Here is a 23,821-nt window from a genome sequence, read left to right as displayed (position 1 = left end):
TTTCTAGTAGAACGCGCTTGTACTTTGGAGCGCAGTGGATTCCCGGCTTTTTCATGACATTTGACAATAGCCGATGTAATCCATCTTGAAATACTTGCTCTGGATAAAGGCAGTCCTTTTCTGTGTCCCTCAAAATTTATAAACAGTTGTTTAGACTTCCTGAAAGGTTTTGTCCTGTTGATATAGAATTTTAAACATCTTTTAATGCCTAGTGAGTGAAGGGCCCTCTCTGCATCTGTTGAAAGATTTCCAAAGAAAGTAGGTAATATTACCGGTTAATTGAGATGAAATATTGTGGGGACTTTAGGAATCAATTTAGGGTTTGTCCTGAAGACCACCCTGTCCTGACGAAACTGAAGAAAGGGTTCTGCTATTAAGAAGGCCTGTATTTCCCTCCCCTTCTTGCAGATGTGAGGGCCAAGAGCAATGCTGTCTTCCAAGACATGAATTGCAGGTTTTCCTTATGTATTGGCTCGAAAGGAGGCTTCATAAGTTGCGATAGTACTGTATTAAGGTGCCAGGGGATCGGAGGGCGTTGCATCGGAGGGAACGCCCTGAAAAGAGCTTTGATGAATTCCTTGATCACTCTATGCGACCAGAGAGAAGGTTGATTTGGGACTCTCCTATATCTCGAAATTGCCGCTAAGTGCACCTTCAATGACGCATGTGAAAGACCGGCTTTCGACAAGGAAAGAAAATATGGCAAGATTTGCTCTGGACAAACCTTGAAAGGATGTAGCTCCTGAGATGCGCACCATTGACAGAACCTTTTCCATTTTGCAACGTATGTTTTATTTGTAGAGACTGCTCGAGATTGAGATAATATGTCCCTGCAATCCTGGGGAATGTTTAGAGATTTGAACTCATACTCGTGAGGTTCCATGCTGATAAGTGCAGCGATATCAAATTTGGGTGGAGAATTTGTCCTTTGTTCATGGAGATCAGGTCCTGCGTTATCGGAAACTGTATCCTGTTGCACACAGAAAGTTGGAGAAGCTCTGAAAACCAAGCTTGCCTCGGCCAAGCTGGAGCTATTAAAATCACATGGCATGGCTCCGTTCTAATTTTGCGAAGTACTTTTGCAATCAGGGGAAATGGAGGAAACACGTAGGCGAACATTCCCGTTCATTTCAGATGTAGCGCATTTCCTAAAGATCCCATCTGTGGATATCTGCTGGCGAACTGGTCGCACTTTGAGTTGTCCTGGGTTGCGCACAAATCTAATGTTGGTGTGCCCCACCGCTGAAAGACTCTTTGTAGGTGTGCATGATCTATTTTCCACTGGTGGGTTATGCTGGCTGTTCTGCTCAGAACATCTGCCCTTGTGTTGTGTATTCCTTGGATGTGTTGAACCTGAATAGAGATGTTGTGACGTATGAGCCATCTCCAGATTTTTTGAGCTTGGGACGAGAGTGGTTTCGATCTTGTCCCTCCCTGTTTTAGAAGGTAGAATATTGTTGTTGTACTGTCGGTTTTTATCAGCACCGTAGAGCCGCCTATCCTGGGAAGAAAAGCCTTTAGACCCAGGAACACCGCCTTCAATTCCAGCATGTTTTTTTTTTGTAACTTTTTTTATTATAATAAAAGAAACATAGAAAAACAAACAAGGCAATATAACAGTAGTACATCAGTCTGGCGAGTGCTCAAGGAGGACGGGAAATACACAGTAGTATGATACAGGAGTTGTTGTACACTGATGAGGGGGCAGGAAACACAAAATCAAGAACAAAATACGCTATACTATACCAGGAATGTCGGGTCAGGGAGACGGGGGGGGGGGGGGGGGGAGACTAGAGATCTCTGTGAGAGGGGGAGTACATATATCTCCCCGGTACGAGTTCCATTGATTCCAAATTTTCCCCCATTTTCTGGGTCTGCCGCTCGCCACATATACAGTCTTCTCTCTAAACATGCACTAGTCTATGTTTTCTTTCCAGGCCGTCACTGTGGGGGGCCTTTGGGACCCCCAAAGCTGTGCAATGTCTCTCTTAGCAATCATATTACCAAGGGTCGTCCTTCGTAACTGCGACACATCATAGTCATTTGGCCCCCATACATTCAGCAAACATCGTCGGGCCTCTGGCAACATCACAACACCTGTTACGTCATCCATCACCTCATGTATATGGTTCCAGAAAAGCACCATCTCAGGACATTCCCAAATTATGTGGAGAAAGGTACCAAGCAGACCACAACCACGCCTACACAAGCCATCCGTCGAATAGCTCATATGGATCAGGCGGGGGCCGGTAACATAAATCCGATGAAGGATTTTGAGCTGGACCAGGCGGAGACGGGCCGGGATTGCGACCTCCCTGGGAGAGGAGATCGCAGATTGCCAGTCCTCGTCGTCTAATTCAATACCATCCGCAATCCAGGTCGCCCTGAGGTGCTCGAGCAAGCTCGAGCGATCATTGATCATCTTTTTGTAGATCAATGAAATAGTGCTATCCGGCACATGACCATCCAATATACGATCTTCGAGGGGGGAGGATTCCGGAACGTCGCGACCCACTGGGAAAACCGATTTCAACGCGTGGCGGACTTGAGCATAGCGGAAGAATTCCCTATCACTTAGCTTGTATTCCGCCTGTAGTTCTGCGAAAGTCTTTATCCTGCCCTTAACCCAGAGATCACGAACTTTACTGATGCCAATCATATCCCATTTCTCGAAACCTTTCGTTCTCCACAGGCAACCCAGTCTCGCAGAAGCGTAAAGCGGAGTCGCGCGGGTCAATCGATCCCTCCAGCCCATGGCCGCGGTCGCACTATGCCACACTCGTACAGCTATCCCCGTGGGACCCGAAAGCTGTAAGCGAGAGGATCCAGAATAGAGCGCTCTGTTATAGTCACCCCCCGGTAACAGCCATCTATCCATTTCAAACGTTGGATTCAATGCCGGGCCATACATCTCATGGTTAATTGCAGCAAGCTGGGAGGCCCACTAATACCGCCTGATATCCGGAAGTGCTATACCACCGTCATACCAGGGAAGCGTTAACTTTGGAAGAGCGATACGCGAATGCCCGCCCCATATCAATTGCCACTGTAGGGATTCTACCTCTCGGAAGTACCTCGACGGAATCACATCAAATGTATTCTGGAGTGCATATAAAAACCTCGGTAAGGACATCATTTTAAAGAGAGCCGCTCGCCCTAGTGGAGACAACGGTAATTTACGCCAACTCACTACGTCCGATCGTAAACGGTGAAGCGGGGGAAGTAGATTACGCTCGTAGCGGCCCGCAGGGTCCAATGTTATAAAAACACCCAGATATTTAAAACCAGATTGCGACACCTGGATAGGACAGCCACGTGGCAGGAGGGGAACGCCACCAGCGAGCACGTATATATGAGACTTGGTCCAGTTAATGACGAGGCCAGAGTTTTTCCGGAATGAGTTAAGCACGTCGAACAATACATTTAACGATATTTGAGGCGACGTGAGGTACAACAAAATATCGTCCGCATATAGCGATATGCGGTCCTCAAAGTTCGGAGTCCAGCGTATACCTCTTGTCAGATCTCGAACCCCCCCTTCCCCCTCTGTCACCATCTCCGTAGGCGCAGAACCAGAACTACACGGAGTCCCGAGACGGCAGACGGAAGGACTACAATTCCCGGCAACCCGAAGCACGTGGCGCACAGGTGACGTAGAGTCAGGTGCGCACCCGGAAACAAAAAGGCATCGGAGACTAGCGGCGGTGCCGATTATTCAGCTGAACACGGAGTCTTCGTTTCAAGCGTATTGGTAGCGGTAAGCCGGTCTGGGAGCTTCACGTCCCTCATTGTGTTGAGGGAGAACCTTGTTTTGTATAGTACACGCAGGCAGCGTGTTGGAAAGGACTTCAACAAACTTTTCGTGATTGTTTGTAAAGACACGCAGATAGCGTGTGGATTGTCCTTTATGCTCTCTCTCTCTCGTCCAAAAGAGAAAGGATTTTGGGTGCGAGGACCTTTGCTTTGTTGATTTGTGAAGTAAGTTTGCAAGACGGATTGTTAACTTACTCTTGGTCGGAGTCACAGGAAATAACAACTACTGCATAGAGACACTGAGAAATGGTGATAATGTGCAAAGCAAACAGCGTTAAGGAGTAATTAACATTGATTGCTGTTTTTTCTGTTTTGTTTCCACAACCCTGTTTTGTTTTATTTTCTATGCAGGAGAAACCGAGAGAGGGGTACCTAAAGCAAGGGGTTCTGTGCTGTTAGGTGAGCCGTTCTGAGACAGCATACATTACTAGGTGTGAATGAGCATTGTTGTCTGTATTCACGTGTAGGGGTTCTTATTAGTTCCCTTTGTTTTTCTACAGCAAAACAGCATCCCTGGTATTCCCTCAAGTCTCATCTCCTCGCATATAATCCCTAACATATTTCCCCCCCAGGTAGGAAACAAGGATAGTAATTGATCTACATTTCCAGATAGGAGAGTTCAAAGCAGTGGGTATGGGGGGGACTTTCTTCTAATGGTTTGTTCATTTATCGTTTCAGATCTCCCTCCCCGCTGTTCCCTTCCTTTCCTTCCTTGGGGGAATTGCCTTTATGGTCTGTGCATATTTCAGACGTAGAGGTGGGTCTTCAAGGGAAGGTAGAGGTCTTGCAACACAGCTCCGAAGAGATAGAGGTGGAGCCTGACAGAATAATCGGCCCAAATAGTTTCTCTCTTCTTGGCTGTGTTGGAAGACGCCATGACAACGTTAGATGATGTTATGGCTGCACTGGTGCAGGTTCAAACCGAACTAGCAGCGTCCAATAGAGAGGTGGCGGCTGCTAGAGCTGAGAACGCCCAATTAAAAGCTAGAATGGATAGAACCCCATCACCCCAGGCCATGGGAGGGGGGAGTCAAGTTCCATCAACCACAGTTACAGTGGAAATGCCAGCTCAAATTCCCTTAGCTCCACCAGAACGTTTTTGCGGGGACAACAGCAAAGTACAAGTGTTCATTACACAGGTGTTATTACACTTCATGTGCAAACCGAAGATGTTTGCCACAAACCAAGCGCGAGTCTCGTTTCTGATCTCGCATTTAGGGGGTGAAGCCGCTCAATGGGCAGTCCCTATTGTACGGAGTGATGACCCGTTACTATACGCATGGGATGACTTTCGTGAGGCTTTTGAGAAAACCTTTGATAGGAGGGCTGAGACTTTTTCGGCTGATAGGGACCTGCTTAAGTTAAAACAAGGCGGTTCGGATCTGGTGACATATCTGAACAACTTCCGCCGCCTGGTGGCCGAAACAGAGTGGCCTGAAAACAAACAATCCGCCCTTTTTTATCAAGGTCTGAATGACGATCTTAAGGATGTCTTGGCTCAAATTGACCCTCAGCCTAGAACTTGTTCCGCACTTATTGAACTTACCTTACGCGTGGACCACAGGCTGAAAGAACGCAAAGGGGATCATAAGACTAAAGACAAAACAGTGTTAGCTTACGAACATGCGGGGCAAGGAGATAAACCGACCTCAACATCAGAAGCAATGGATATCGGAGCAGTTCGCGCATCATTAACACTTAGTGAGAAGAACTATCGTCGGAAACAGGGTCTTTGCCTGTACTGCGGGAAAAAGGGGCATTACCTGAGAGAATGTCCAGTGAAACCCAAACCTGGCAGAGGGAGAGGCGGAACTGTAGCAGCAGGAACAACTAACACGGAGCCGGAAAACTACAAAGCTTGAAGGTGTGTGAAGGGGAACCGTCAAGCAGAATAACCATCCCTTCTATTACCCCAGAAACGAACTCAGAACAAACACATCTGTTCCTGCACATGTCTATCGTGATTGCATCTAAGAAAAGAAGCATCAGAGCAATGGTCGACTCAGGAGCTACTGGGTGTTTTATGGATTTTTCAGAAGCAGAGCGCCTCGGGTGTTGTTGATTACAAAAGAACATCCAGAAACGGTTTATGCCGTCGATGGCAAAGAGCTGAATGCGGGACCTATAAGGTATCACACTCCGGACTATGTCTTGTCCTATCAAGGAAGGCATCATGAGGAAATTTCCTTTAACATCATAGAGGTGCCTCAATACGGCATCATCTTGGGACTTCCGTGGTTGAAGAAGCATGAACCCCAAATCCATTGGAATTCAGGCGAGGTGTTCTTTCAATCCATCTACTGTAAAGAACACTGTAGTCAAGAAAGGCTGAACCCCTCAGGAGCTTTGGCGTTGGTGCTTCATGTCGCTACTGCAGCAGAAAAAGATGTTACTCTTCCTTCTTGTTACGAGGCATACGAGGAGGTGTTTAGCGACGCGAAAGCTGAAAAACTCCCTCCCCATCGATCATACGATTGTCGGATTGACCTTATTCCCGGGGCTGTGGTGCCCAATGGCAGGATTTATGCCCTCACACTACCTGAAAACGAGGTTCTACGTGCCTACCTGGATAAATATTTGGCCCTTGGATTCATCAGGCCTTCCAGGTCCCCAGCGGCGTCGCCACTGTTTTTTATTCCGAAAGCGAATGGCGAGAAAAGATGCTGTATAGACTACAGAGCCTTGAATGCCATCACGGTGAAAAATCAATACCCGTTGCCTTTGATACCGGTCCTGTTGGAACAAGTACGATCAGCCACTGTGTACACAAAGCTGGACTTGAGAGGGGCATATCATCTCGTCCGAATACGTCATGGGGACGAGTGGAAAACCGCTTTTAAAACACGGTATGGGCTCTATGAATATCTCGTAATGCCCTTTGGATTATGTAATGCCCCGGCGGCGTTTCAATTCTTCTTAAACGAAGTATTACGAGACTACCTGGACCATCATGTTGTTGTCTACATTGACGACATCCTGATTTATTCCGACTCCATGGAAGAACACGAAGAACATGTAAAGCAGGTGTTGAGAGCACTGCTAGCACATCATCTATACTGTAAAATCACAAAATGTGAATTCCATGTGTCCACCGTGGAATTTCTGGGTGTGATGCTCACCCCATCGGGACAAGTGATGGCAGAGAGAAAAGTCAAGGCTATCACGGACTGGCCACGGCCCTGTACCGTCAAGGATATTCAGTGTCTGCTGGGGTTCGCTAACTTCTATAGGAGATTCATCAGAAACTTTTCTAAAATGGTGACCCCGTTAACCCGCCTTACAAGGAAGGACGTTCCCTTTGTTTGGGACCAGGAAGCACAACTGTAGTTCGAACAGCTTAAGGTCTCCTTCTCCTCTGCACCGATTTTGATACATGCCAACCCTGAATTACCATTTATAGTTGAGGCGGACGCCTCAGAATACGCTATTGGCGCCGTGCTTTCACAACGGAAAGAAACAACTGGAGTATTGCACCCTATTGCTTTTATGTCTCGGAAATTGAGTGAGGCAGAGTGTAACTATACCATCGCCGAAAAGGAACTGTTGGCCATTCGAGATGCCTTCTTGGAATGGAGACATTGGTTGCTGGGTGCAAAACAGTTGGTTACTGTTTATACAGATCATAGGAATCTGCAGTTCATGCGGGACGCAAGACATCTCACCCCACGGCAACTGCGTTGGATGTTGTTTTTTGAAGAATACAGGTTTCTGGTTACTTTTCGGCCTGGTTCATGTAACAAAAAAGCGGATGCACTTACTTGCCAAGAACATCCCGATATGCATTCCTTAACCCCTGATCGAGCGATAATCAATCCTACTCAAGTGATTGGTGCGACGGAAACTCAGGCCTTTCTCACAGGAGTGAGTAAAGGAGTACAGACATGTGTATGGAGAACATGGATACGCCATCACCCTGAATGGAGAATGAAACATGGAGTGCCCATGAGAGGAAATCAGGTATTAATCCCATCGATTCCTTTGAGAAAACTGGCATATATTTGGTGTCATGACACCCCTTGTGCGGGACACATGGGATATGTAAAGACTCTGGAGAAGGTGGTGAGACAGTTTTGGTGGCCTTCGGTGAGACCTGATGTTCGTAAGTGGGTGAGTGAGTGTAGGACGTGTGCCCAAATGAAATCCGACCGACAACAACCACAGGGTTTACTTCAGCCTCTGCCCACGCCGGAACAACCGTGGGAGCGGTTTTCAGTGGACTTCATAGTCGGACTCCCCAAGGATCAAGGAAACACAGCCATCATCGTTGTTGTGGATTACCTTACGAAGATGGGTCACTTCGTGGCATGTAAGCAGGTCCCTACAGCTGGTCAGTTGGCTCACCTTCTTTTGGTTCATATCGTACGGCTACACGGTCTCCCGCGTGACATCGTGTCCGACAGAGGGGCCCAATTCACGGCCCGTTTTTGGAAGACCTGCTGTGCAGAATTGCAAATTGCGTCCTCTCTGTCCACCAGTTTTCATCCGCAAACTGATGGGCAGACAGAGAGACTTAATCAAACACTTAAGCAGTATCTGCGTTGTTATGTACGGGACAACTCGGATGCTTGGGTGGATTGGTTGTGGGTAGCAGAGATCGCCTACAATAACACTTTGCATTCATCCACGCAACATACCCCTTTCTTCTGCACCTATGGACATCACCCCAGGTTCACTCCCTTGCTGCTGCCCAGCACGTGCAGTAAGTTACCGGATGTGAAAGACAGGCTTTTGCGCCTGCGCAAGGTCTTACTTGCAGCCCGCAAGAACCTGGTTCAGGCCAAGGCTACTTACAAAAAGCATGCCGATAAACACCGTAGGCCGAGCCCTGTGTATAAGTGTGGTGATTTGGTATGGTTGTCCACGAAACACATCAGGTTTAGAAAGCATAGCGTGTTTAATCCTAAGTTCATAGGCCCCTACAAGGTGGTGAAACACGTCAATCCAGTGGCGGTGCGATTGTGCCTACCGAAACACCTCCGGATTCACCCGGTATTTCATGTCTCCCTGTTGAAGCCATCTTTATGCCCCCGTCGTCGGGCGCCCGTGCCTATTTGGGTGCAGCAGGACCGGGAGTATGAAGTGCAAAGGGTTTTGGACTCCAAGAGGGTGAGGGGGCGCTTGCACTATTTGTTGTCATGGAAGGGTTATGGTCCGGAGGAACACTCATGGGAACCTGCTGAGGCGGTGCATGCCCCTCGGCTTGTGGCCAGGTTTCATGCGGCTTTCCCGGACAGACCTGTGTGAGTCCGGGACCCTTGGGAAGGGGGATGTACTGTCAGATCTCGAACCCCCCCTTCCCCCTCTGTCACCATCTCCGTAGGCGCAGAACCAGAACTACACGGAGTCCCGAGACGGCAGACGGAAGGACTACAATTCCCGGCAAGCCGAAGCACGTGGCGCACAGGTGACGTAGAGTCAGGTGCGCACCCGGAAACAAAAAGGCATCGGAGACTAGCGGCGGTGCCGATTATTCAGCTGAACACGGAGTCTTCGTTTCAAGCGTATTGGTAGCGGTAAGCCGGTCAGGGAGCTTCTCGTCCCTCATTGTGTTGAGGGAGAACCTTGTTTTGTATAGTACACGCAGGCAGCGTGTTGGAAAGGACTTCAATAAACTTTTCGTGATTGTTTGTAAAGACACGCAGATAGCGTGTGGATTGTCCTTTATGCTCTCTCTCTCTCGTCCAAAAGAGAAAGGATTTTGGGTGCGAGGACCTTTGCTTTGTTGATTTGTGAAGTAAGTTTGCAAGACGGATTGTTAACTTACTCTTGGTCGGAGTCACAGGAAATAACAACTACTGCATAGAGACACTGAGAAATGGTGATAATGTGCAAAGCAAACAGCGTTAAGGAGTAATTAACATTGATTGCTGTTTTTTCTGTTTTGTTTCCACAACCCTGTTTTGTTTTATTTTCTATGCAGGAGAAACCGAGAGAGGGGTACCTAAAGCAAGGGGTTCTGTGCTGTTAGGTGAGCCGTTCTGAGACAGCATACATTACTAGGTGTGAATGAGCATTGTTGTCTGTATTCACGTGTAGGGGTTCTTATTAGTTCCCTTTGTCTTTTCTACAGCAAAACAGCATCCCTGGTATTCCCTCAAGTCTCATCTCCTCGCATATAATCCCTAACATATTTCCCCCCAGGTAGGAAAGAAGGATAGTAATTGATCTACATTTCCAGATAGGAGAGTTCAAAGCAGTGAGTATGGGGGGGACTTTCTTCTAATGGTTTGTTCATTTATCGTTTCAGATCTCCCTCCCCGCTGTTCCCTTCCTTTCCTTCCTTGGGGGAATTGCCTTTATGGTCTGTGCATATTTCAGACGTAGAGGTGGGTCTTCAAGGGAAGGTAGAGGTCTTGCAACACAGCTCCGAAGAGATAGAGGTGGAGCCTGACACCTCTCATCGAGGGCTCCCATCGTAGCCAAGCAGCGAGAGGTTCCAGAGCGAGGGCAAAGAGAAGCGGAGACAGAGGGCAACCTTGCCACGTGCCTCTCCCAAGAACAAAGGGCCCGGAGACCCGGCCATTTACCACAACCTGTGCCAGTGGTGTCTCATACAGAAGTTTTACCCAACTAATAAATCCAGCGCCAAAACCAAACTTTGCAAGTGCAGCCCAAAGATACGGCCATTCGATTGTATCAAAGGCCATCGTGGCATCCAGGGAAGCCAAGATGGCCGGTTCACGCAGTGACGTCGCCCTCGCGAGAACACCATGCAAGCGCCGCAAATTCAAGGCTGTGTTACGATTTGGGATGAAGCCCGACTGATCCGGATGGATCAGCTCACAGACTACTTTTATCAGGGGTTTGCGAGCAGCTTAGCAAGAATCTTAGGCTCAGCATTTAGGAGTGAGATAGGCCTGTAGGACGCACAGCGGTCCCGTGGCTTCCCCTCCTTATGGATCACCACAATGGTCGCAAGACGCTGATCACGGGGAAGGGAGCCAGTTTCCCGCGCTGCTAAAAACATATCTCGGAGATATGGCGCTAGCGTGTCAGGGCGCAGCTTATACAGTTCGATGGGAAGACCATTAGGGCCCAGAGCCTTTCCGGAGCGAATAGAGCACACTGCGAGAGGTACCTCGTCAATTGAGGGTGCAGCATCCAACCAGTCCCTATCGGACTCAGACAAACAAGGCAACGCGATATCCCTTAGCAACAAATGAGAATCCTCCTCGGGCCTATCAGATACCGGAGAATAAACTTCTCGGAAATAATCAGCAAAGCATTCAACAATGTCAACCGAGTCGGTCACTCGCATACCATCAGATCTCTCAATCACTGGAACCACACGGCTTGCCCTCTCCTTCCTATCCAGCCAAGCAATCAATTTCCCCGCCTTATCGCCCACATCATACAATCGTCCCTGCTGTTCCCTACTCATCATCTTAGCCGCGTCGGTAACCAAATTCTTATATTCGAGTTGCTTGAGACTGAGGACGTGAAGCGTGTCTCGGGTAACAGTCCGCTCCAAGGCACTCTCCAACTCAGTAATTTCAGTCTCAAAACGGACAACTGCCTCATTTCTACTTTTCTTAGCACATCCAATTAATGACAATGCTTGTCCCCGGATGACCGTCTTAAACGCTTCCCACAACGAAACAGGCGAAGACACAGACCCCACATTTTCTGCAAAGTACAAATCCAATGACTTAATCAGTTCAGTACGGGTTTTGGGGTTATGAAGATACCATGGATTAATCGGGGCCACCCTCCCTTCAGCGCCTATCTTCATTTTTATCTGAAACAATAGAGGGGAGTGGTCCGATATACCTCGAGCTAGATGTCTAATCTCCCCAATTGACGAAGACTGGGCCGCCGGTATCAGGATATAATCCAATCTAGAAAGACTACCATGTGCGCCTGAGTGGAAAGTGTACTGCGCCTTTTCTGGATGCATCAACCTCCAACAATCTACGAGCCCCAATGCTTCTAAAAAGTCACCCAACCAAGATTGTGCACTCGGGAGGTCTCTGGGGGGATAGCGATCCTCACTCCCAGAGACAACGGAATTCAAATCACCACCCAGTATCAGGACACCATCTGGGAGACCCAAAACAACTCGTCCCAAGTCTGCAAATGTAGTGGTTTGTAAGCCAGGGGGGACGTACACCGATATCAGTGAGATAGTTTTCCCCTCCCACCTGCTGTGAGTGCAACATATCGCCCCCTAGCGTCCAGAACTATGTCATCGATCTCCAGGGGAAGAGAAGTCCTGACCAAGATACCCACCCCTCTAGAACTAGAGGTGAACCCAGAATGAGCAGCAAGACGATATCCCCGCCTGTTCAGAGCGTAGCAAGCATTTCCAATCAAATGAGTCTCTTGCAGTAGCACAACATCGGGGGAAAGGCGTCGCAACATCTGCAAGACCACCCCCCTCTTTATCCGGTCTCCCAACCCATTCACATTCCAGCACAGTAGTTTCAACCCCCTACCCCCCATCCAAACCCACGATGGTCTCCCACCTCATAGCGAGCACCACACCAAAGTCCAAAGTCAGAATAGTTTGTTGCCTTGAAGAAGAGAGAAAATGAAACACTCCCAACACACTTACCCCCTCCCCCCACAATACTCCAGCGCAACTCCCCCCACCCTGCACCCCTGCGTAGCCTCAAAAGCCATCCCAACTTGCAGCGTGCCTGTCGCCCTAGCAAAAAACTAATCTACACAAAGAAACCCAGAGGAGGCAAGGGTCCCTCTGTCCCCGCCGCCTCCAGGGATGCACTTAAAAGCAGACGATCACAGAAGTTAGCAAGCCACAGTTGTCCATTGTGTTCATTGTCTGGGACTCGGGCGCCATTGTTCATTCTTGTTCCAATAGTCCCCCTTCAGCACCACCTGTTTGTTCCTCGCGATCGCGACGAGCAGGCAACGTATCCAGCCAGTCACTCACTCCCTCCGGGTGATCAAAAAAGAGTGTCCGAGGGGGGAAAACCGAAGACAGGAGGCCCACCGCGGCCGATACTAGCACGACTATTTAACTTCAGGGACCGAGATGCCATTCTACAGGCCGCAAGGGTGGCACCTGCCATTCAAATCCAAAACTCGAGACTTGCATTTTTCCCTGACTACACGGCTGAGGTATCCAGGAAAAGAAAAACGTTCCTGGAAGTTAAAAGAACGTTGAGGGAGAAAGAATTACCGTACTCGATGATCTTCCCAGCACGTTTAAGAGTTGTTGCGGACAAAAAGGTGTGGTTTTTTGACTCCCCCGAGGCTGCCCGGGACTGGCTGGAAGGTTGGCACTCGGTGGGCCGGCAACGCAAGAACCACAGACCGGACCACGAACGCAGAGACGACAGCAGACATGGTTCGCAAACATCTGGTCGCGGAGGGGGGGCGGAGGACTCTCCCTCCCGCAGAACAAGAGGGGCAGAAGGAGAGGGGTGACCCGCCCCCCGGGATCTACGCTGACCATAACTGCTGACCATCGACTTCACGTTTCAATTGCTGCACGAAGACACTGGCATGACCTCCCCTGAGGCACGCAGGGAGGCCGCCTGCTCGGGGAGACACTCTCCCCCCTACACGCAAGTACTCTGGTTATGGGATGGGTTAAGCACTCTGCTCAGTTGGGGAGGCGGGCAGTTGAAAGTCCGTTAGGCAGGGATGCAGGGAGGGGGGGAAGGGAGACGGGTTGTTTTTTTACGGTTACGAAATTGTTTGTTAGGAACACATATGTACGGCCAAGTACTACACCATACCACTCGAGGGACGTATCGGTCCGCTTGACCCAGTTAGGCACGAGATCGGGGGGGAGGAATTGCTTTGTACTATTCATGCTGAAACTGTACCCATATGGACATGAACGATGTTTCCACTGTTATGGGACTCAATGCACGCAGACAGGGGCCCCCGTGACATCTTTAGGCTCTTCACTGTGCGGTGGCGCAGCTACTGGACCACTGGTACCTCCTGAGTGCTCCATCTCATACCTCATAATCCCCAATGGCTAACAACATAGCACCCTTAGGGGGTACGGAATCCACCGATACACAATGCCCGACTCTGTCCTTGTTGTCATGGAATGTACGGGGTTTGGGGGACAAGGTTAAACGGGGGTTGGTATTGGCTGCTATTAAGCGACTACGACCCACCGTGGCCCTGCTGCAGGAAACTCACCTGGTAGGGGAGGCTAGAAAAGCTCTGGATAGACGGGGTTACAAAATGTGGGCTCATTCTGACTTCACGTCCGGTTCCAGAGGGTCCGGCATTCTAATAAAAAAGAACTCACGATTCATGCCTCTATCGTCTCAAACAGATGACCAAGGCTGCTTCGCGGCTGTGCATGGGCAATGGGAGGGGTCACTTTTCAATCTTGTGTCAGTATATATTCCGCCGGCATTGCATTCAGTACACCTCCCGAGACTAGGGGACTTCCTTCTGACTCTCCCGGAGGGTGAGATTATCCTGGGGGGAGACTTCAATGCAGTCATGGACACGCAACTAGATAAGCACCCCACACCGGCCCTGGCAGGGGGGGACACGTACCTGCGGCGGTTTGCAACGGCCATGGGAATGACTGACATCTGGAGACACTTACACCCGGGCGCAAAACAATACACCTTTCTCTCCGCAGTGCATGGAAGCTTGTCCCGCATCGACTACTTTTTGTCGATGGGTGGTGGCCTTCACCACGTAGACAACCTAGTGATACACCCTCGGGGTGTTTCAGACCATTCACCCCTCACACTGAACCTCACCATGCAAACGAAAACACGCAAGCGCATCTACCCCATTCATGCATCCTACTTTAAAGTTCCGCAGGTCCGCAAGGCCCTTAAACGTGCCACGAAACATTACTTTCTTGAAAATATACACTCAGTACGCTCCTCAGCGACACTCTGGGAAGCCTATAAGGCGGTCCTGAGAGGGCAAGCAATTAACACTATAACCGGGTACAAGAGGCAGCAATCCCAGGCACTGGCCGCTTTGGAGGTGGCCTTGAGGGAACGGACCACGGCTCATGAGCTACACCCCTCTCCCTCCACCCTGCACGCACTCACTCTCCAACAGCAGTTATATAACGATCACCTACGCGTGGTTGTTAAAGGATACATGACAGATACTCAAAATAGAATTTATGATGTGGGGGACAAAGCAGGGAAAATGCTAGCATGGCTGGATAAGCGTGAGACCAATTCCAGGGGGATACAGCGGCTCAAAGACGTGCATGGGGTGCCACATTCAGATCCTAGGCGCATCACAGAGATACTGGCGGCCCATTTCCAACAACAGTTAGTCACATCTGAAACCGCAAGAGCTCTCTTAGCTCCGATTGAGGTCCAAACACTGTCACCAGAGGCATCAAGTGACTTGGAGGCAGATATCACTGTGGAGGAAATCCAACTGGCCATTCGGGCCCTGAACCCAGGCAAGGCGATGGGGCCGAATGGAATACCCATAGAATGGTACCAGGCGATGCCGGAGACCCTCAGTGTACATTTGTTGGGGATGTTTAGAGACAGTCTCGAAAGGGGCTCCCTTCCGCTGGACCAGCGAGTGGCGACTATTGTAACAATCCCCAAGCCGGGTAAGCCGCCGGAGGAATGTTCCTCCTATCGACCCATCTCCCTACTAAACGCGGAAGTGAAAATCCTGGCTAAACTCCTAGCACAAAGGATTCTGCCCCATCTGTCATCGATCATACATCCGGATCAGTCCGGATTTATGCCGCACAGGAACACGGCGTTGAACCTGCGGCGACTACACGGGGTACTGGCTAGAACGGACACCATTAACTCGCCAGCAGTGATTCTAACGCTGGACGCCAAAATGGCGTTTGACCTGGTGGAGTGGGAATACTTGTTCGAGACGCTGACGCATATGGGATTTGGCCCTCGCTTTCTTGCATGGGTCAAGCTGTTATACACGGACCCAATGGCTCACGTGGTAGCTAATGGCCATATTTCGCATGCATTTCCGTTGGGAAGGGGCACGCGACAGGGGTGCCCTCTGTCGCCCTTGCTGTTTGCCATCTCTCTGGAACCCCTTGCAACCCTCATACGAGCTTCACCCCTCGTTAAAGGCATAACATGGCCTGGGGGTTGGGAAGATCGGCTGTCCTTATACGCCGACGATATGTTAGTATACCTAACCGACCCCGATGAAGGCATACCAGCGTTGTTACGCATCTGCGACACACACGGCAGTGTCTCAGGCTATACACTAAACTGGGCCAAGTCTGAAGTGTACATTCTGCAAGGTCCAGCCCCGAATCTCGACAATGCGTGCCCACTGAAATTGGCGGGAACGTCCTTTAAATACCTAGGAATACAGGTCACTAGGGACCCGGCAGAATTCATGGATAAGAACCTGAATCCACACCTGGTCCGGCTTAAACGAGATGTGGACTTTTGGTCGGGCCTGCCGTTAACGCTCTTGGGCAGGGCGGCACTTTACAAGATGATGGCATTACCGCGGTTTTTATATGTCCTTGAGAATTCGCCATATCCTGTGCCACCTAAGTTCTTCCAGAAAGTGGCGGCTCTGGTCTCCAACCTTCTATGGGGTAACCGCCCGGCACGAGTGGCACAGTCCAAGCTACACAGAGACTGGTATAGCGGGGGTCTCGCACTGCCAAATCTGAAATTGTACTACTGGGCTGCACACCTCAAGCCAATTAATCAGTGGATCCACGCGCCACATACTGACCCGGCATTCCATTCGGACAGGACACAACTGGGCATAACTAGTTTGTTAGGTCCATTGTACGATCGCCGCAAGATGCGGGCACTACTAGGCCCCACGAAACTAACAGTTCAAATATGGCACACGGCAACGGAGGCCCTGGGTTGGAAGGGGAAGATAACCAAGATGACTCCACTGTGGGACTCCCGGGCATTGGGCAATCTCAGAAACACCAAGGGGTTCGCACAATGGGACACGATTGGCATCACCACAGTAGGGGATCTGTGGGAGAGGGAGGAGGTAATTCCCTTTGCCCGACTAAAAGAGCTGTATGATTTCGGTGACAGGGAACTTTACAGATACATTCAAATCCGCCATGCACTGCTCACAGTCCTGCCACCCGGCACACCACTACCGGAGTCTTCTCCTCTGGAAGACCGCCTCCTCACTGATTACATGCTAGAGAAAGCGACGTCCCTCACATATCGTAAATTGCTTAATAATACCCCAGATCCGACACTCCGCCTGAAGGAGAAATGGGAGGGAGACATTCATGATATGGATGAACACGACTGGAATGCGGCACTTGGATCACCTAGGGAAGTGGGCATCTCTGCACGCATGAGGCTAATACAATTTAAGATCCTCCACAGGGTTTACTACACAAGGACGGTGCTGCACCGCATACAGCGTGGGCCCCATCCTTACTGTTTGCGCGGCTGCGGAGAGGAGGGCACATTCTTCCACACCATATGGGACTGTCCCAAAATCCAGGAGTACTGGCGACAAATACTCCGCACACTCTCACAAACACTAGACCAATCCCTACTGCCTGACCCGAGGAGGTGCTTACTGAATATATGGGAACCTACTGACCTGTCCAGGTATGAACAACTCTGGATCACAGCAGGGGTCATGGTGGCGAAACGCGACATAGCACAGCGATGGGGGGCAGCTGACCTGCCGACTAGGTCCCAGTGGTGCCGGACCATGGACAGAGTAATGTTGACCGAGAGGGCAATATATTCCAGCCGAGCCTGCCCGGGGAAATGGAACAAGATTTGGTTAAAATGGAATGTATTTAGAGGGGATATTTGTGAGCCCTTGCCCGAAGATGACCAGGAAGATTCCGACGACGGAAGTGATGAGGGTTGAGAATAGAGGGGGTGGAGGGCTAGAGACACGTGAAGGTTTCCTGCAGGGTATACCATGATGGGTCAGGCGATGAGGGAGAATGTATTGAATAAGGGACAAATTTAGGCACTAGGAAATGTGGTTCGACTTACTGTCCTCCAAAACGACGCTCATGGCTTGAACTGTATTGTTTTGTAGCAGACCGTACTGTCATTCCTAACAGGTTAATGTTACTAGTTTGTTGTTTTACAAACAGAAAAAGCGAAAAATACCATCAAAACCGCATTTTCCGAATGTTTTATTTGCTAGTACTGCACTTTTCTTACACGGCATGTTTCGTTAAACACTATTATGATTTTTGTTTAAATACTCATTCTGCTGCTGTTTGCTGTGAGTAACGATCTTAAAATGGCGGCCGGCCCGCAGCGTTGTAGGCATTCCGCTGTGTAATATGCAAAGTGCAATAAAGGTTTTGGGAAAAATTTAAAAAAAAAAAAAAAAGAGTGTCCGATCCTCATATTCCACACACAGCTGGGCAGGGAACAGCATCGCATACTTCAAGTCCATATCCCTGAGGCGCCTTTTCACCCCCTGAAATCCCATTCTTTGCTTCTGGACGGACTGGGAAAAATCCGGATAAAAGTTCACTGTGGTGTTTTCGAACTGCGTAGGACCACCTGTCCGCGCAGCCTGCAAAATGGCGTCCCGGTCTCTGAAATTAAAAATTCTGGCGATGATCGGCCGCGGGGGAAACCTGGCTTTGCTTGTCCTCCCGGCACTCTGTGTGCGCGCTCCACCGCAAAGAATTTACTCAGTCCCTTGGGGGCGAGGTGATTGAGGATGAGGTCCTCGACACGAAGATTGGTGGACAGTGATCCAGAGTTCTCCGGGACCCCAATAATACGCACGTTATTGCGCCGTGCACGGCCCTCAAAATCCTCCAGACGACGAGCAAAGAAATCGTTGGCGGATCTCAAGTTGCGTACTTCCGTTTGCAAGTCAGACATGTCCGTCGTGAGGCTGGAGGTCTTCAAATCTAGAGATTTGACCTTCTCATTGGTCTTCGCCAAATCCGTTCTGATAAGATTAACGTCGATGGCCACCGTGTCTAGCTTCAGGGCCAGGGCCTCGTATTGCTGGCCAATAGATGTCTTGAGGCCAGCAATGGCGCCCTTGACGTCTTGTAACGTTAGATCCGCCGACACAGTAGGGTCATCAGTCGCCTCTTCCCGGAGCTTCGGTATGCCACCGGGGGATCCTTTAGGATGGGTGTAACGGTCCATAACATTCGTTTGGGATGCACCTCCACGGAAGGTGGTCTTGACTTTACGTTTGTCACCCTCGGGCTTGCCTGTCATGGCGGACTGGGTGCCCCGGAGGGGCGCCTGAGATCTGGTCCAAATGGCTCCTCAAAATTCACCCACGGGATCACCAAAGGCAGATAAAAGCCAATGTAATTCCACAGCCAAGCACTCGCCGGCCCCAGGCCCAGGTGATGAGCACGGGAGCCAGCTGCGCCCAGTGTCTGTCTCAGTGAGGAGGAACGCAGCCAGCAGAAACGAAACCGAAAGTTAAGTCGGGCCGTGATCTGGACCCCTTTAGCCGGTGTTGTTGAATTACTGCCCGGGTACAGCCGCGACTCAAGGCCCAGGTAGCTCCACGGGGTAGGCCACAAAAGTGCAGGATGGTGTAGCTCAGGTACCCGAAGTCCAAATCAATTCCTGAAAGCAGCTAGTACATCAGCTGGGCTGCGCCTTCAATAACCCATCTTCGTAATCAGGATATTATTCAGGATAGATGCGGGAGGCGGCGAGGGTCTCGGGAGCGGCCATCTCGGATGCGCGCGAAGCTCCTTCCCCAATTCCAGCATGTTGATGTGTAAACGTGCCTCCTGCTCGGACCAGTGGCCTTAGATTTCTAGTTCCTGAAGATGCGCCCCCTAACCTTGCAGCGAAGCATCTGACGTCATTACATAACAGTGACGTTGGGGTTTGAAAGTTAAGCCTTGTACTAGGTTCTCTCATAGCTTCCACCATGACAGAGCCTTCTTCATATGAGGAGATATGGTGATCCGATCCTCGAATGACCCCTGAGACTGAATCCACTGATCGTCTAGTAGTTCCTGTAAAGGCCTCATCTGTAGGCGGCAGTTTGAAACCGGTGGGATACAGGAAGACATCATTCCCAACAAAGATTTGTATATTCTTACTGAAGTGTACTTTTTTGACTGCAGGGTTGAGGCCAGATTTAATATTTTCCGAATCCGCTCCTCCGACGGATATGCTTTCGCTTCCTTTGTGCAAATTAAATCCCCTTGGAATTGAAGCGATTGAGAGGGCACTATTGATGATTTTTCCAGGTTGAGCCGCAGACCCAGGCGTTGAAAGAGATCCATGCAGCAGTTTAATGAGATCTGAGCTTTCCTGTAAGATGGACCTTTTACGAGCCAGTCGTCCAGGTAGGGGAAAATTTGATGCCCCTGCAATCGTAGGTGAGCTGTGACTGGGGCCATGCATTTTGTAAAGACCCGTGGTGCCGATTTTAGGCCGAAGGGCAACACCTTGAACTGAAAGTGGCACCCCTCCACTACAAAACGCAGATACTTTCTTTGTTTCCGATGAACTGGAACATGGAAATATGCATCCATAAGATTCAGTGATGCCATGTAATCTTTTTGTCGTATGAGCAAAAGGATCTCCTGCAGTGACAGCATATGAAAGGGGATGTTCTTGATGTATTGGTTCAAATCCATTAGGTCCAATACGCGTCTCCATTTTGAAGACTGTTTTTTCTTTATCAGAAAAAAGTGCGAGTAAAATCCTTTTCCTCTCTGTTGAAAAGGAACTTCCTCTATAGCCCCCTTCTGAATAAGCGATAGAACTTCCGCTCTTAGAGCTGAGAGGTGTTGTTGATGTTTGAACACTGGGGGTATGGCCCTTGCGTATTACATCCAATACCCATTTGTCTGATGCTATTGTTATCCAATGCCTGGAGAAGAGAGACAGATAATGGTAGTTGTCGTGAATAAACCAGTTGGAGGGTGCCGTGGGTAAGTCATTGCAGTCTATTAGATTGTTGTCCTTTGCCTCTAGCCGTGGTTTTACCTCTAGACTGTTGTTGAAAAGAGGTATTTGAGGATCGATATTGTTGGTTAGACGGATATTGCCGATAATGTTGCTGGTTGTAAGGCTGGAATCTGTTCGACTGATACGATGACCTTTGACCAAATTGCCCTCTAGCTCCTCTTCTTCGAAAGGATTGAAATCTTCCCTGCTGAAGGGGCTCCAGCGCCCGCGCCGTGTCCGTGTCTGCTTTAATGCCTTGGAGTGCATCGTCTATGTGTTTCCTGAAAAGATTTTCCCCAGATTCCCCAGATTTTCAGGCCACTATGTTGGCCTGAACCTCAGGCCTAAAAGAGGTAGCTTTCAGCCAACCTTGCCATCTAAGCGCCACTGCTCCAGCCATCTGGCGAAAAGCCATCGAAGATAAATCCATGGCGGCATCAATGGATTCCATGGCTGCTTTTGCTCCATTCTACAGAATAGCCGCTGCTTCTTCTTTTTTATCATCTGGTAGATAGGCCAATAGTGGTGCTATATCTGACAACATCTGCCTGTTGTAACGGCTAAGGAGAGCCATAGCATTTGCCGCCTTGATGGTAGAGGCTGCCATCACTGCAAATATCTTTCCCGCTCTGTCCATTCTTCTTCCTTCCTTATCCGGCGGAGCCATAGATGTGGAGACTGGGTTTTTAGAGTTTCTCTGCGCTGCCTGCATCACTACCAATTCCGGTCCTAGATGTCCTATCAAATACGCAGGCGAAGTTTCTGGCGCTCGATATTTCTTCTCAATCCTTGGAACCGACGCTGCCACTGAAGCTGGAGTCTTCAGAATTTTAAGACCCTCATCCCATATATGCTGTATGATTGGAATCGATCTGATTGACCTTCTTGAGTCCTCCTTAAAGTCATATAAGAAACATTCTGTTTCTTGAACCGGCATTTCAAGTTCGAATCTTTTAGCAGCCTTTCCGATAATATCATGAAAACCTCCAATGTCTTGAGGAGGCCAGTTCGCTGGTGAAGGGAGAAGGGGTTGTTGGTCAAATGTACTCATCCCATTCTACTCCAGCCGGAGCGTCCTGAATAAGCTCAGCCTCCTCCGGTTGATCGTCTCCATCGCTTTCGGCCAAGTCATCTCTTATTGTGACTATCGGCGGAGAACGCACTCTTTGCACTGCACTGCAGGTAAAGACTGTTTTACAGGTGCTTGAGGCTGAACTACTGGAGCTGGTGGATTAGGGGTATTAGCCTCAGGGAAGCGACGGTAGTAATCATTAATCATAAGACGTAGTCCGTTACTAGCGATGCAGGCATTGATATAGATTCTTCCCTCCCTTCAGGTTGTTGTTCTTCCTCTTCCTCCTCGTAGTCACAAGGTTCCTGAGAAGATTAGTATCTTGTGGACTTGGTCTGAGTAGCATCTTTAAAGGAGTAAACTTCCTCCTCATCCGTGTCCTGACTCTTGATTTGCAACTGGGAGGGACTATACGCCACTCCTGAAGATTCCTCATCTTCCGATTCCTGCACTTCCAGTAAGTTTGATGGAGGAAGTGGAGATATCTTTGTCCATGTTGTAAATTCAGAAGATTTCCTTATCGTCAATGGGCCCGTCGATGAGTGAAAAGATCTGATAGAGATCATGGTCCTTGACTTCGGAGATTTAAAAGCCTTTGTCGACGAAGTTTCCGTCGACGAGGCGCTCGTCGTCGGGATTTGAATAATCGTCGACGATGTCGTCAACGGGATAGCCGACGACGGTGCCGTCGTCGTAATCGTCTACGAGGTCGACGCCGTTGCTTGTCTCGTTTACGGAGATGTAGCCTTTCCTGTCGACGGAGTCGTCGTCGAAATAGACTTGGTACCTGTCGACGCTGCCGTCATCGTCGAGATGGTTGTTGTCGACGATGTTGTCGTCGACATTTTGACAGAAACCACAGACTGGGTCACCACAGCGCTGGATGAAGGAGCAGAAGACCCTGCCCTATGTCCAGAGGACTTCTTCAGAGGAGTTTGAGGAAGAGAAGAAGCTTCTTTTCCCTTGGATTTTAGCTTTTTAGGATCCACAGAATCTTCTGAAGTGGAAGATTTCCTCTTTTTAGAAGCCTGGCTAGTGGATTCCTCCTCTGACTCAGAATCTGAGGTGGCCTTCTTCTTCTGAAGCCACAACAGAAGACGTGCCTCACAATCCCTTAATGTCTTAGCAGAAAATGTTCTGCAGTGCTTGCAGTCTTTTGTTATATGTTTGGAGTGAAGGCAGTATAAGCAGTCCTTGTGAGGATCTTCTGAAAAGAGCCTGGCTTTCCCACATGATCTGCAAGGCCTGAATAGCCTCTTCTTAGAGCTTTCAGCCATTATAAGGTATTTGATGGATCACAATACCTTAATCTAGAAGAAATTCAGCAGTTGAAAAGGTCAAATGTTCACACAGGAACAAACTGAGCAGAGCTCAGGGAGACTCCTTTCTCACACGAAGGCGGTTGGAAATCTGAGGTAGGAGTGTTCTGCTGGGGAGTGTGATGTCAGGGCTTGCTACTGATTGGCTGAGTTTTATTGATTATCTACTGTTTTTAACATACTATGTTTAGAATAAATGTACTAATTGAATAAGCATATTGTTGATTTTCTTTTATAAGTGTCCATTCAACTACTTGTCACCACATTGTATTCTGCCAAGGGAATTGTTTTTTTTTAAGGTTGTGTACCTCATTTCCCTTGACTATACCAAGGGGTCCCTCTTATATTTTCTATGAGTTTTGGACCAAACAATAAGGAGGTCTGGTTACCAAATATTTCATTCTCTATGGGATTTTCTATGCAGTTCTTTCATCTCTATGATACTGCTTTGGTCATTCTGTTGCCGTGAGACTCCCACCATGACGACGGGGAAGATACAAGCATGTGAATCTATGAAAGATTCAATACTGGAGAACACGCAAACACACCACTGTAGACTATATGTGAAGCTTCAGCCACAGACTGAAAAAGACTATTTCTGTATTGATCCAGAGAAGAAGCAGCAAAACGGAGCAATATGGCTTCATTAATTGGAGTAGATAGAAGCGCGCTCAGAGGTTCAGGTGCTATGTAAAGAGGTAACGGAAAGGAGTGTCCCAAAAAGTAACAAACTAAAAATGTGCCATGGGGGGAATTCCTGGATGTCTTGTGGGGGAGTTGGGGAGTCA

At 49.1% G+C, this 23,821-nt stretch overlaps 1 protein-coding gene across 3 annotated transcripts in view; it reads right to left on the bottom strand.

Annotated features, from left to right (window-relative positions):
- Window positions 1-23,821, bottom strand: part of LOC144828766 (volume-regulated anion channel subunit LRRC8A-like) — a 1,419,577-nt gene that overhangs the window by 1,053,396 nt on the left and 342,360 nt on the right. The gene's annotated exons all lie outside the window — the stretch shown is intronic.

This window comes from Lissotriton helveticus, chromosome 1_1 (assembly GCF_964261635.1).
Source record: "Lissotriton helveticus chromosome 1_1, aLisHel1.1, whole genome shotgun sequence".
Lineage (NCBI taxonomy): Eukaryota > Metazoa > Chordata > Amphibia > Caudata > Salamandridae > Lissotriton > Lissotriton helveticus.
Note: the sequence above shows the minus strand (reverse complement) of the source record. Positions and strands in the feature narration are given on the sequence as shown.